Source organism: Delphinapterus leucas, chromosome 2, assembly GCF_059928025.1.
Source record: "Delphinapterus leucas isolate spDelLeu-1000000601 "Yukka" chromosome 2, BTC_Dleu_Yukka2, whole genome shotgun sequence".
Taxonomy (NCBI): domain Eukaryota; kingdom Metazoa; phylum Chordata; class Mammalia; order Artiodactyla; family Monodontidae; genus Delphinapterus; species Delphinapterus leucas.
Genome location: NC_143130.1, coordinates 1,075,545 through 1,091,224, shown reverse-complemented (window position 1 = coordinate 1,091,224; position 15,680 = coordinate 1,075,545). Strand labels below are relative to the sequence as shown.

The window sequence follows — 15,680 nt, the reverse complement described above, 5'->3', positions numbered from 1 at the left end:
GTAATGAAAACTGAGAATTTCTCAGTGGTTTTGATGGCACGTGAGTACAGGCCAATTTACAGTTATTCCATGATCCTATTTCAGTCCCCTGTTGATAATGGAGTCCCTGCTGTGTTGTGTCTTTTAAAAATCTCATGCTTTTGAGTAAGCTGACATTCGATGTGTGCTATGTCTATTTCTAGATGTGGTGCTATTAAAGAAATGATCACCTGAGAGTGTGAACGTGCAACATTGTACCTCTAGCTTCTTGAGGGTATGGTCTTCTGAACCTTAGGAGTTTGCTTCCAGGGCTGCTTAGCCCCTTTCTGCAAAGCAGGAAAGTTCCAGCTCAGACTCTGGAATAATTCAGATCCTCTGTAAGTGGTAGACAAAGGACCCTAAGTCCACACATCACCAGCCCAACATCGGATCAGACTCTAACTACCGATAGCGTCTGACCATTTACCCCAGTACTTCCAGGAGATCGCGTCCTCATTTACAGCTCGCCTTCTTCTTTGAAGGTGGGAAACTTCATTGCTGCTTTTCTCCCTGTGCTTCACTGCCTCACCCCCTGCACACTGGGTACTCCCCCATCCCCATCGCATCCAGCCGAGTGAATGGTTTGCGCCTCTGAACATCACTGTTCAGTGACTAGTATCCCTAGACCTCCTCTTTCTTTTGGAGCTTTTCCAACCGCCTGGGATTTGGACACCCACCTGCCTCACTGACCGCAGCCTGGCAGAGCTAAGGTTCATCACCTCCAAGGACTGTGCTTGTCTGCACTGGATCCGACCACTATCTATCCTGACATCTTTACAGCGTTCCCCAAATGAGAGATCTGGCAGCGGGGGCTCTGCAGAGAAGCCCTCCTAAGAACACAGGCTTCCGCACCGTCACCATGTGGGCAAAAGCCAGCTCCCTAGTCCAGTGGTGGCAGAGGTCCCGAGATGTGTGGGGCATGGGGACAAGGATGGCCCATCAGAAGGTGACCTTCTCATGCAGCAGCAAAGGCCAACTTGAAGCTCTCTCAGCCTATAAACCAGTCTACAAAAATAATTAAATAAGCCTTCAGAGCAGCAGCCATTAGCTCTCGAGAGTCAAACAGGCATCCAACACCCAACATCCTGAATCGGTGTCTTTCCCAGGCAGAAGGGAAGTGACGCACCTACTGCATTTTGAAATGAAAGCAGAAGTTACTCTGCGGCCGAGCTATAGCTTAACGTTTTCAGCAAGACGTGGATCCTTTATTTGCTCTCCACTCAACGATGCTCTGACTGCAAGTCCTGTTCACAGTGAAGGGGAACTGAGACCAGGGTGCAGAAACTAAGCCCCCAACTTGCCTTGGGTCGAGCCGCTGTTTCAGGTAAAATCGGGGGTTGCCCTGCCCAAATAATGCAAAGTATTGTGTGTGGCGGCCATTAGAATGAGCCTCTCAGACCGCCTAGTGCAGGAGGTATAACCGGCCTCCAGCCCCGGCCCCTGGCATGCTGGCAGCCAGGCCAAGCTTCCCAAGGGCTGCTCCGGGCGGTGCCCGGGCACGGCAGGGATGCCAAGGGGGCCCACAACTGGGAGGCAGGGCCTCCTCCCATGGGTGACTCTGGCTCAAAGACCCTTTCAACCTTGTGGGATTTTCTTAGAACTGCACAGCAGTCTACAGCTCTCCTCCACACCTTTACTCCCCGTCCTTTCCTCCCACGCCGTCCACTTCCCCTCCATCCCTCCTCCCCGCCCCCCTTCATGGGTGTCAGACCTGCATCAAGTCTGCTGGCTCCTCCCACCCCCTTCTGCTGCCTCCCCACCATCCCTCACAGGTGTTTGCGCCAGTACACCTCTTATGAATACATCTAATCCCTTCTTGGCATCTGCTTCTCAGAGGACCTAAATAGCTAAATCACTATTTAGCTATTTTGTTTTGCATGTGCAATTTGGAACCAAACATACTTTCTGAATTCTTAGTAATGAAAGACTTAGTAATGAAAGAATGTGAATTACATATATTGACCAATTAACTCTGTTGACCTAAACACGTAGAAAGCATTTCAGTTCTGAGTAACTTAAAATGTCTAGAGCAAGGCGCCCTAGACTTGAAGAGCTATCATAGGAGCCGCAAGGAAAGAGGTGAGGCCAGGCAGTCTCCCCGTCCTATGTGCACTGGAATGAACTTGTAGAGGAGGTGCTGTAACAACTGAGAAAGCACAGACTGCCTCAAGGCTTGGCTGGGGGTGGACAGGGCTCTGAGGGACACACTGTCCCTCATTACCTAGTCACTCATCCACACAACAAAGTCCACTCAGCACCCGCTCCACAACGAGCTTGCCTTCAAGAATGATAGAGGCAGGCCTTTCCAACTCATCACTTTGCCATTTCCCTTTTGCTGGTGTAAAAAAAATCAATAATCAGAAACCTCAATTAAACAGAGTTAGGAGACCCGCAGGGGGCACTCTCACGCACTGTGATGGCAGCAGAAGCCAGCAGGAAGAAGACAAACTCCCCCTCTTTCCTGGCGAGGACTCAGCCAACAACAAGCCCTGGACTCTGTTTACTTCGGCCCCAGTAAATCTTCCCTTCCCCTCTATAAAAGTGGTCTCCTCCCCTTGCTGTGCAGGGCCTTGCATGTGGTTCCCCATGGTTACAGATCTCGAATTGCAATTCTCTGCTGATCTCAAATAAACCCATCTTTGCAGGAGAAATATGTGGTCAATACTAGGAACACAGGTGTCCATCCATGTGTCTACCTTCTGAATGCCTGAGTTTTCAGACAGTATCCAGGAATCTACTTGACCTTTATCTGTTGTTAAAGTTTCTTTGTAAAAAGTAAGTATATGGGATTTGGTTATAGTTTGCTTTATATTTTTCTGTTTGTTTGAAATTTGTCATATTAAAATTAGGTAAAAGTGAAAAGTGATCTCACAGACTGAAAAAATGTTTTCCCTTTTTTATGTGGAAATAATTTCACACTTACAGAAAAGTTGAAAGAATAATACTTTCTGATCTTTTGTTGTTAGTGTATAGGAATGCAAGAGATTTCTGTGCATTAATTTTGTATCCTGCTACTTTACCAAATTTTTTGATTAGGTCTAGTAGTTTCCTGGTGGCATCTTTAGGATTTTCTATGTATAGTATCATGTCATCTTCAAACAGTGACAGTTTTACTTCTTCTTTTCCAATTTGTATTCCTTTTATTTCTTTCTCTTCTCTGATTGCCATGGCTAGGACTTCCAAAACTGTGTTGAATAAGAGTGGCGAGAGTGGACATCCTTGTCTTGTTCCTGATCTTAGTGGCACAGCCAAAGCAATCTTGAGAAAGAAAAATGGAGTTGGAGGAATCAGGTTCCCCAGCTCCAAACTATACCACAAAGCTACAGTAATCAAGATGGTATGGTACTGGCACAAAGACAGAAATATAGATCAATGGTACAGGATAGAAAGCCCAGAGATAAACCCACACACATATGGTCACCTTATCTTTGGTAAAGGAGGCAAGAAAGTACAATGGAGAAAAGACAGCCTCTTCAATAAGTGGTGCTGGGAAAACTGGACAGCTACATGTAAAAGAATGAAATTAGAGCACTCCCTAACACCATACACAAAAATAAACTCAAAATGGATTAAAGACCTAAATGTAAGGCCAGACACTGTAAAACTCTTAGAGGAAAACATAGGCAGAACATTCTATGACATACACCACAGCAAGATCTTTTTGACCCACCTCCTAGAGCAATGGAAATAAAAACAAAAATAAACAAATGGGACTTAATTAAACTTAAAAGCTTTTGCACAGCACAGGAAACCATAAACAAGACAAAAAGACAACCCTCAGAATGGGAGAAAATATTTGCAAATGAAACAAAAGACAAAGGATTAATCTCCAAAATACACAAAAGCTCATGGAGCTCAATATCAAAAACACAAACAATCCAGTTAAAAAATGAGCAGAAGACCTAAATAGACATTTCACCAAGGAAGACATACAGACGGCCAAGAGGCACATGAAAAGATGCTCAACATCACTAATTATTAGAGAAATGCACATCAAAACTACAATGAGATATCACCTCACGCTGGTCAGAATGGCCATTATCAAAAAATCTAGAAACAATAAATTCTGGAGAGGATGTGGAGAAAAGGGAACCTTCTTGCACTGTTGGTGGGAATGTAAATTGATACAGCCACAATTGAGAACAGTATGGCGGTTCCTTAAAAAACTAAAACTAGAACTACCATATGACTCAGCAATCCCACTCCTGGGCATATACCCTGAAAAAACCATAATTCAAAAAGTCGTGTACCACAATGTTCATTGCAGCTCTATTTAGAATAGCCAGGACGTGGAAACAACCTAAGTGTCCGTCGACAGATGAATGGATAAAGAAGATGTGGCACATATATACAATGGAATATTACTCAGCCATAAAAAGAAATGAAATTGAGTTATTTGTAGTGAGGTGGATGGACCTAGAGTCTGTCATACAAAGTGAAGTAAGTCAGAAAGAGAAAAACACCGTATGCGAACGCATATATAGAGAATCTAAAAAAAAAAAAAATATATATATATATATATATATATATATATATACGGTACTGATGAATCTAGTTGTAGGGCAGGAATAAAGAGGCAGACATAAAGAATGGACTTGAGGACATGGGGTGGGAGGGGGAAGCTGGGACGAAGTGAGAGAGTGGCATGGACATATATACACTACCAAATATAAAATAGTTGGCTGGTGGGAAGCAGCCACATAGCACAGGGAGATCGGCTTGGTGCTTTTCGACCACCTAGAGGGGTGGGATAGGGAGGCTGGGAGGGAGGCTGAAGAGGGAGGGGATATGGGGACATGTGTGTGCATATGGCTGATGCACGTTGTTGTACAACAGAAAGTAACACAGTGTTGTGAAGCAATTATACTCCAATAAAGATCTATTAAAAAAGAAAAAGTATATATAGTACTAAGAACATCCACATTGTTCCCCTATTCTTAACACTTTACCTCATTCACTTTATCATTTGCTCTATCTCTTCCAAATATTATTTCTGAATTATATGAGAGTAAGTTACATACATTAAGGCTCTTTATCTCCATACACTTCACTGTTTATTTCCTAACAATTGCACAGTTACTAACTTCAGTAAATTTAACACCATGCAATGCTTTTACCTAATCTAATCTATCATTGGTAACAGTATTCCAGTTTTGTCATTTAAATCAATAATGTCCCTTACAGAAATTTTTTTCCCTCCAGTAAACAATTTAATTTAGTTGTCATGTCTCTTTCGGTCTCTTTTATTTATTTATTTATTTTTGCGATACACGGGCCTCTCACTGTTGTGGCCTCTCCCGTGTGGAGCACAGGCTCCGGACGCGCAGGCTCAGCGGCCATGGCTCACGGGCCCAGCCGCTCCACGGCATGTGGGATCTTCCCGGACCGGGGCACGAACCCGCTTCCCCTGCATCGGCAGGAGGACCCTCAACCACTGTGCCACCAGGGAAGCCCCCAGTCTCCTTTTAATCTAGAACATTTCTATAGCTTTTCTTGAAATGTTTGAAAAATACAGCTCCCCACCCCCTTTTTAAAATAGAATATTCCTCACTTTGCTTTTGCCTAGTTTCCTCATGATGAGATGCAGTTATACATTCTTGACCAAAATACTACACAGGTAATATACTCTTCTCAGGACCACTTCTGGAGGCACGTGGTAGTCCTCTGTTCCTCCCTGGTGATGTTGATTTAGATCATATAATTTGCTGTTTTCTTCCCTCTTACAACCAATAAGTAGTCTCGGGGGAGACACCAAGCCCCTCATCAAAGTACCTGGATTGAGCATCTTGATGATTCTTGCCTGATCCAGGCTTTACTGTGAGTGTCCATCTCCAGCACACCCTTCACACTGGTCAGTGAGCCCTCATCAAGAGTCTTCTCTCATCCCCAGATACTTATCACTTACTATTGGTTATTATTATTACTATTATTATGGACTTGTGGATTACTACTTTCCCAATGGCTTATAATGTACTAACACAATTATTGGGGCGCCCACATTGTCCTAGGACAATAGCTGGAGAGACCCAGATTCGAAAAGCGCTTGAATTGTATTCCTCTGGACTACAAAATGGGGGAGGCTTATAAAGGCAAAAACTGCAAAATCACATAAGTTGTTTGTCAAGAATTAGGACTGGAGCTGGAAGAAGTAAGGGTGCTTGTTAAGCAAGGATTGGTTGGGGTCTGAAATGGCTGTGTAGTTACCGGGGGAGACCCTGAGACCATAAGATTGCAGCTGGCCGCTGCCAGCAGATACTGGTTTGAGAACAGCTGGTGGTGTCCTCGAGTCTGATACAGTTCAGAAAATTCAAGTTCCCAGGGATGCAGGAAGGTGTCTGAAACCACATCCTCAGCGGCCACCGGCTCCATTTCTAATGCCTGAACCACAGTTACTCCATTTTGATTCTCAAATGCATTCTTTCCTTTAACGGTTAAAGTAGGTATACAATGCATGTTTAATAGGCCAAAATGACTTCCCCACACCTCAATATGTGAAAACTTCTCCCATCACTACTATCATTATGTTGTGTGGCACTAAGAATGCAGTGCCCTGGGGTTTGAAGGAAATGCCTGTTTCAATTTTCTTTTTTTCTGTTTTTAACCTCTATTTATCATCGAACCTTGCCCAAGTGACTCAATCTGGCTGAGCCTTGCTTTCTCCACCTGAAAATAGGGCTAATAATACCTATCCTGCAGGGTTGTTGTGATTAGTAAATAAAATAACAACACAAATTCATAATCTAGTCCCAGCCACATAGCAGCTACTCAATATACCTGAGCTCCCTGTTTTCAGGTCTCTTCGAATGACAGTCATCGATACAGTGGATCCATCCTAGTTCTACTTTTGTAGCAGGATTCTCATCCGAGAGTATTTGTTGACCCCGTGGGTCATGTTGGAGGAGATGCCGGAGCCTGGCCCACTCTGCCTCTCTGAATGAGCTTCACTCTACAGACCAGCCAGGTGGAGACCATGTATCCCACTGTGTGTACAGCCTGGGTCCCACACGCACCCACCCTGCTTCCACCCAGCAGCTGCGCACATGCTATTTGTGGAAGGGGGGTACAGAGGACGAGGCAGGAACAGCAGAGGGCTGGGCTGAAGGCGCCCGCCTCGCAGTGGGGTCACAGCAGAAGCCCTGCGCTCTCAGAGCTCACCCAGGGCTCTCCAGATTCACACAGTAACTGAGAAGGCAGTTCCTCCCTGGGGGCCAGTTCTGCGGTGCTGGTCTTGGGGTTAGTTCTGAAAGTTCCGCCACGGTCTTCTCATCCAGCCTTTGCAGTGATTTTTGTCGACCCAATTCCCTGTGGAATCCCTTTCTGCTTGAATGTGCTGGAGTCATTACCACTTAAGGCCGAAACTGGCTCAGACACGTGCTCAGAGCTAAAAGTCACGTGGTACATGAGGCTATAAGCTCCGTGGGATTTATCTCCTAATGTTTCCTCTCTGCTCACTGTGGTCTCCCCATTGCCCAGAACAGCCCAGCACAGCTGCCCAGGAAATATTTGTGAAACTGTTGAACAAACTGGTAGCATTTCCCCTTTATTAGTTATGGGTCCCATATTAGTTATCTGTTGCTGCTTAACAAATTACCCCACTTTTTTTTTTTTTTTTTTTTTTGCGGTACACGGGCCTCTCACTGTTGTGGCCTCTCCCGTTGCAGAGCACAGGCTCCGGACGCACAGGCTCAGCAGCCATGGCTCACGGGCCCAGCCGCTCCGCAGCATGTGGGATCTTCCTGGACCGGGGCACGAACCCACGTCCCCTGCATCGGCAGGCAGACTCTCAACCACTGTGCCACCAGGGAAGCCCTACCCCACATTTAATGACAGAAAACAACAAACATTTGTTGCCTCGCAGTTTCTATGGGTCAGGACTCTGGGATCGGTGTGGCTGGATGCTTCTGGGCTGGGGTCTCCCACAGGCTGCGGCCATCTCAAGGCCTGAAGGGGGGTCTCCTGCCAAGCCCCCCGGCCCCCAGGCTGTTGGCAGGAGTCCTCATTCTTCACTGGGCAGGTGGCTCCAGCTGCCAGAGTGTACTCGCAGCCAGGCAGCCTGATTCTCCCCCATATCTTCCCTGCAAGAGGGCAGCTGATTTTCCTCAGTGTGAGTGATTGAAGGGGGGGAAAGACAGAGAAGGAGAACCACACACATCAGAGACCAAAGCCACAATCTTTGAAGAACCTAGTCTTAGAGATGACATCTCATCTCACACCTATTAAGGTGACTATTATCAACAAACAGTAAGCAACAGGCATGGGCGAGGATGTAGAGAAATTGGAGCCCTCGTGCACTGCTGGTGGGAATGTAAAATGGTTCAGCTGCCATGTAAGACTGTTTGACAATTCATCCAAAAAATGAAGCTTTGCATTACCATATGATTGAGCAATTCCACTCACAAGTTTATAAACCCCAAAGAACTGAAAGTGGGACTTGTACACCCATGTTCATAGCTGCATTATTCATAATAGCCAAAAGTGGAAGCAGCCCAAGTGTTCATCCACAGATGAGTGGATAAACAAGATATGGTATATACACACAATGGAATATTATTCAGCCTTAAAAAGGAAGGAAATTCGGACACACACTACAACATGGATGAAACTTGAGGATATTATGCTAAGTGAAACGAGCCAGTCACAAAAGACAAATACTGTACGATTCCTCTTACAGGAAGTACCTAGGATAACCAAACTCAATAGAGAAAGAAGAATGGTGGCTGTCAGAGGGTGGGGCAGGGGGAACAGGGAGTTGTTTAATGGGTGCCAAGTGTCAGTCTGGGATGAAGAAACTGTTCTGGAGGTAGACGGTGGTGATGGTTGTACAACAATGTGAATATCACTGGACCGAACCTTGCACTGAAGACAACCACTCACAGCTCCTTTGGGTCAGGAATCTGGGAACAGCTTAGCTAGGCGGTTCTTGGTCAGGGCCTCTCACAAGGCTGAACTGTACACTGAGCTGTATACTGAAAATGGTTAAAATGGTCAATTTTATGTATATTTTACCACAATTTAAATAAATAAATAAATAATAAGAAAGGAATGACATCTCATCATTTCTCCCAAATTCTACTGGCTAGAAGTGAAAGACTAGATCTGGCCGACACTCAAGGAGAGAGGGATTAAGTGTCACCTCCTGAGGGAGAAGCAACAAAGAAAGGATCTGTGGGTGTATATTTAAAACCCCACACTTAGGAAAAGCTTCCATTCCCAAACAGGCGTAATTGGTAGAAAAGCAGAAAGACACACCAGCTCCTTAAAGTATGCACCACAAACCACTTCAGGGGGTGGGCTTCATGCACAGACTGGTCTAGAGGTCAAGGATGAGTGTTCATCCTTGGCTTGTACTTAGATTATCTCTTCACACGTGTGGGACTTGACGTCTAAACTGAGAATAAAATACTGATGAGATTAGTATCCAAACTCAGTGAGTTAAGATTCTTTTAGAAAGAAAGCTCTATAAATCATTTTCTTCTCTATTATGTGCCACCCCTACCTCCTGAGACTGTCAGGCAAACAGGCTAAAGGCCTATTCTGGCTGATATAATGTTAACACTAAGAAAAGAAACCTTTAACACAGGGAACTATACTCAGTATCTTGTAATAATCTATAATGGAAAAGAATCTATATATATATTTTAGATTTATATAAACTTTATATATATAAAGTTTTACATAAAGAATTATATACATAGGAACTTTTTAAAACCTTTTTATTTTATACTGGAGTATAGTTGATTAACAATGTTGTGTTAGTTTCAGGTGTACAACAAAGTGATTCAGTTATACATAAACATGTATCTATTCTTTTTCAAATTCTTTTTCCAATTAGGTTGTTACACAATATTGAGTAGAGTTCCCTGTGCTATACAGTAGGTCCTTGTTCGTTATCTATTTTATATATAGTAGTGTGTACATGTTAGTTCCAAACTCTCCCTCCCCACCCTGGTAACCATAAGTTTGTTCTCTTAAGTCTGTGAGTCTGTTTCTGTTTTGTAAATGAGTTCATTTGTATCATTTTTTTTAGATTCCGCATATAAATGATATCATACAATATTTCTTTCTGTCTGACTTCATTCAGTATATAAAAACTTTATATATATAACTGAATCACTTTGCTGTACACCTGAAACTAACACAACATTGTAAATCAACTATATTTCAATTAAATTTTTTTTAAAAAGCAACCTTTTAAAAATAAAAAGAAAGAAAATTCTACCTTTTATGATTTCAAATCAAATGTAATTACCTAAAGGACTGCATTTGAAGTGGTACAATATTTGCAAGGACAACATTCAAAATTTGCAATCTGCGATTTTGTTGAATTGTTAGGAGTATATAAAAACATATTCTAGAGGCTTCTTAGTAGATTCCCCCATGATCACCCTGGGCCTCTCAGTCATAGAATGGAATGGGGGTGATCATAGGTCAAGGGGGGGGGGTGGTCACAGGAGGGGGCGTGGCTGGAGAGAAACACATGCCTCTGCTGATTCCTGTATTAAGGCCTTTAAAATTCTTCTCATGGTAGAAATCAGATGGAGAACACTCACAAGGCAGCATTTCCCACTTCTTCCCAAAGGAATATGCTAACAAATGTGCTTTTAATAAGTCCTCTCAAGTAGTTTAATGTTTTCTGTATATAATGAGAATTTTATTGTTTTTGTTTCTGATTATTCATCTTTTTCTTCCTACGTTTCTTTTTCCCTTCTGATGAGCTTCCAAACCATTTCCAACTTAAGCTGACACCGCACAGGCTTTTTTGCGATATTGTAGCTGCTTTCCTTCCTCTTCTCTTTTCTTTCCCCAGAGCGTATTACAGAAGGGTTGCAGCTATTTCTTAATTTTAAACAGTTGCTTTCTGGGGAAAAAAATCAGGAAGAGAATAAACTTAAAAAAAAAATCAGCCCCTCTCTCTCGCTTCTTATTATTTTATTTGTCACTTGACATGCCCGTGGTTACAGCTCCTTCAGGAGACCACAGATCTTTATCAAAAGAGTTACACATACATTATGGCCATTTTTAACCAAAACGGGGATTTTGATGTGCCAGGGGCTTCCTGCTATGGCCTTTCCCCAGATCCTTTTTTTTTTCTCCGAATCCCTCCCCTCCCTTTCTCCCCATTTCTCCCCCCTCCCTCTCCCTCCCTCCCTTTCTCTCCTGGAGGTAAAGGGGTCCATCCTGCTATTTCCATTTCTGGCGCTCACCCACAGTCTGCCCCTAAAGGCCACCCCCGCTGCTCAGTAACTACCCAATTTCTATACAAGCGCAGGCGCCTTGGGTCAGGAGGCCTCTTCCTTCTGTCTTTGCTGGGGGGCTTCATTTGGGGGAGATTTGCTGACGCGTATTCTGCACCCCCTAGCTAGTGGAGGAGAAGACAGGGGTTCAACTAAGCAACAACTGAAAATTTTAAAAGTTACTGGCCATGAACTGGGGCTCATTTGACCAGGGTTGTTTGTTCCCTGACATCACAGCTTGCTCTGCATGTGAGCGTCTTGTCCTAGTCAGCTGAACCCCTCAGACTCCAAGGTCGTGTCCCCAGATTACGAAGCCTTCAATTCTTAAAAGCTGTCATTTTCGAAACAAAACTAAACAATAATTTCCAGTTTCATCGTTTGTCTTCTAACATGAGCTCAATATGAACCGTCAACAATCAGAAGTTGTACCATACCTAAGAGAGAGTTTTGTACAAAATTCTGAAAGTGTGTGCTATTGTTTTCTAGACGGTGAAACAAACGCCAGTGCTGAGACTTGGGTCCCCAGGAAGCCAACTCTGAGCTGGAGACGAGCGTGCATTCGTGCGGGGTGCTCCCAGCACCGCACCCGGGGAAGGAAATAGGACTGGGCGGAAATTGGGCCCTGAGGCCAGGGTGCCCTCGGAGCTGTCCCGTCTCACAGGGAGGCTTGGTCAGCCTGTCGCTGGATGTGGGCCACGCAGGGAACGGTGTGTCACCTTGGACGAGGCTGCTTCCCACCGGCCGCCGGGGAACAGAGGTCTTCACTCCCGCAGGGGCTAGAAGCGCGCGCCACGCCACGAGCCTGAAGGTGGGTTCACCTGGCCCCGTCCTGAAGTGTTCTCTGTGCTGCACGCAGGGGCCGCCGTGCCGCGGGGCTGGTCCCCCGCTGCCAGGCGAGCTCTGGCACGGGCGGCAGGGAGAGAAGGGCAGCGAAGGAAGCCGCGCTCCCCTCCCCCTCCCCCGCGTCTTCTCCATCCTTCCGGTGTCTCCCGTGGCGACTCGGTGACCCTCGGCTGCCGCCCGCCCAGGGCAGGGCAGGACTGGCTTTCCTGCTGGACTAGGGCACACCCGGCCTTGTGCCTGGATCCTCACACCCGCCCAAGTTCCAGCCACACAAATTCTTCGCCTTTCCTGGACCGAAGTCCCATCTGCTGTCCTTTTGTGAAAACCTGAAAACATGGCCCAGGGTGAGGAAGGGGTGCTCTTTCTGGAAGGACACGTCCCCTGCTGTGCTCTTCCCTTCTCTGCTGTGTGCAGTTAGCCCCGTGCTGGACGCCCTCCCCGCGGGCTGGGGCGCTCAGGCTTCTGGTCCCCGCCCAGCAGGGCCCTTGAGGACGCCCCCGGTGCTGTCATGGGGGAGGGGTGACGGAAAGTACCCACCACTCTCTGACCCTCTGGAGTCCCTTGTGTTAAACTCACACACATAAGTGGAAGAACAAGGCAGAACCTCTTCAAAACCATGAGGAATCACTCTTTTACAGAAAGAGCATGCATTCCCATTTCCCTTCAAAGTTTTCCTTTGGAGTTGAGCTTGGTAAAGACGTATATCAGAATACATTAGAGGTTCTGTGACGTGTTGATATTTACAGAATAGCATTTTACTTTATATGTTATTTGAAATTTTGGGTTTGGGGGACTGAATAATAATATACCCCTGCCATTTTAGTCTGGCTAGAATCAAATACAGCTTTATGTGTATACAGTCCGCATTCCTCTGTCCTCTACAGCTGGGGGTAGGGGTAGGAGGTTCGGAAGGGTTGGCACTGCTTTTAAGGCTGGGCCTAAGTTTACATGGCAGATATGACTGAACTGAACCATAACTAGAGTTGAGTAAGATAATCAGAAGTTAAAAAGACATTCGGACTCAACAAGAAATGATGTGGCAGGTTAAATACAGTCCTCCCTCGGTATCTGTGACTCCTGTGGAAACCACAGTCCTCTGGACGCTCAAGTGCTTTGTATAGCTGGCGTGGTACACGGTCTGTCCTCTGTATCCGCGGGTCCGCATCAGCGGCTTTAACCAACCTCGGATCCCGTTTGAATAGAATTGATACTGAACTCGCGGATATGGAGGGCCAACTGTAGATATTGTTTATAGTACTTGTGCATTTTGGATTTAAGAGAAATTTGGTTTCCCATCATGGTTTAATGGTAGAGATTTGTCAGCCAGGTAGCAGAGCAAGTTCTGGGTTCTTTCTCTAGGTCAACCACTGACTGACTCATTTTACCTCATTTACTTTTCCCAGGGCATTTAGTTTCCTTTTTTCACGCACAGAATTTTTTTCCTCCCATTTGCACAGATTAAAATGTGGTAAAATTAGTTACGAAGACAGGAGTCGATTTTAGGAAGTCAATATTCTAATAAAGCTCAGATTTGTAGAACTGGAGAATTCTTTTTATAACTTAAAATGAACAGAAGACCCTCAGATACATTGGTGCATGAACAAGAAATCGAGGTTTTAGTTTTATTATTCAGAACAACACTAGGTCTTGCTGCAGTGACAAGTAACCTTAAAATCTCCATGACTTATAGTCCTAGCCTACGTGGCACATCCAGTGAAGGGTGACAGGAGTTTTGCTCCACAGACCATCAGAGACTCAAGCTGACGCTGGCTCCATGCTCTTCACACTGCATCTCAGCACGTGGCTTCAAGGGCACCACAGCAAAGGCATGCCGTGGAGGACTCAGCTAAACCCTACTCACAGCCCAGAACTGGTCACGTGGCCCCAACCTAACAGTAAGCAACTAGGAAGGAGAGGAGGGCCAGAAGTGGTGCTCTTGTCATCTCTACCACGCTGTGGTTTTCGGATCTGTGCAGAGTGTGTCCGTGTTACCAGCAATCTGGAAACACGATTAATACAATCTTTATTTAAAAGGCATGATAGGAAGGGAGTTACTGTGTTAGTTTACATGGAGTTGAGCTTTGATATAGCATTTAAAATGATATACATTTTAACAAGTACCAGAATCATTAGACAGCTCAATAAAACAGAGATTCTTCGTCCCTATCCCTAGAGATTTGTGATCCAGCAAACCTGAGGTGCAGTCCAGGAATGTGGATTTTAACAAAAGCACCCCTGAGTGTTTTTCTGCAGGTGGTCTTCATAGTTTGATGAACACAAGATGATTGGTTTCTGCCTTCTGACATTGATACATCAGGGTTTCAGCATGCATGAGAGAGAGAGACAGAGACAGAGATTCTGAGGAGTAGGACACTAGGAAGCAGGTGCCTATTACTTAGCTTTGATCTCTACGAGACAAAAGCCTTGGTAGAAATGGATCCCCAAACTTCAGAAGTGTGTGGGAAAAAAACAGCCAAAAATGAAAGAGAGTAAGTAGAAAGTGCATTGTGAGAAGCTGTGGAGGATGCATGGACCATGAGGGGGTGTAAAGGAAGAGAGGAAATGAGGATAATGCACATCCCTGGTGGACCAATCATGTCGCTCCATGGAGGGATTAGTGTATCTGGGTCAACATATGGTCTGGCGGAAAGAGAAGGTGCCGAGACTGTTCCACAATATGGCAAAGGATTTTCATGATGGTTTTATTTAGAACCACTAAGCTGCAGAACGAAGACAACGCCAAGAAGGGGCAAAGTACAGTTGAACTTATCATTATTGAAAATGTGATCACTCACTAAAGAAATCACCAGAGATGTGTACACATATTACGCACATAGTTTTTGCAACATTTTTATAATGATAAAAAATTGGAAATCACCTGTTTGCCAGTTGGAAATCAGTTAAGAACATTTGGCTTTATCCATGGGGCTGGGATGCTACGTAACCATTAAAATGCTTCTGGGGCAGGACTTCCTGGTGGCGCAGTGGTTAAGAATCTGCCTGCCAATGCAGGGGACACGGGTTTGAGCCCTGGTCTGGGAAGATCCCACATGCCGCGGAGCAACTAAGCCCGTGCGCCACAACTACTGAGTCTGCGTGCCACAACTACTGAAGCCTGCACGCCTAGAGCCTGTACTCCGCAACAAGAGAAGCCACCATAGCGAGAAGCCCGCGCACCACAACAGAGAGTAGCCCCTGCTTGCCACAACTAGAGAAAGCCCATGCACAGCAACGAAGACCCAACACAGCCAAAAACTAAATAAATATAAATAAATAAATAAATAAAATAAAATGCTCTGGGGCAATCAGGAAAGACTGGGTTGTATTAGCAGGCTTACAAAAATCTCCTTCCAATACTGGAATGAATAGAACAAGATACACCAAAGAAAACACCATCCAACAACAAATCTAGGAAAATTTCCCAACCTCATACCACAGACTTCAGGAAATACAAATCTAAATACAAAACATCTGATATATCCAAAATACAAAACAATCAAGCCCAAATGGATATAAAATCTGGGAACCAACCCACAGCTCCCCTTTTGGAGTGAGCTGCACGATGTGGTGAGAAGAGGCCCGCTA

General features: G+C 45.0%; 1 protein-coding gene across 5 annotated transcripts in view; it reads left to right on the top strand.

The window, feature by feature from the left end:
• LOC149749931 (uncharacterized) overlaps positions 1-15,680 on the top strand; it is a 58,250-nt gene that overhangs the window by 35,855 nt on the left and 6,715 nt on the right. For 2 of the 5 annotated variants that reach the window (XM_089906327.1, XM_089906323.1), the window contains 3 exons: positions 183-1,342; positions 2,664-2,793; positions 11,739-12,060. The gene's annotated coding sequence lies outside the window, so the exon portion shown is untranslated. Of the gene's footprint in view, positions 1-182; positions 1,343-2,663; positions 2,794-11,738; positions 12,440-15,680 lie in introns of all 5 variants that reach the window. The other 3 variants (XM_089906324.1, XM_089906325.1, XM_089906326.1) reach the window with 3 other exon arrangements.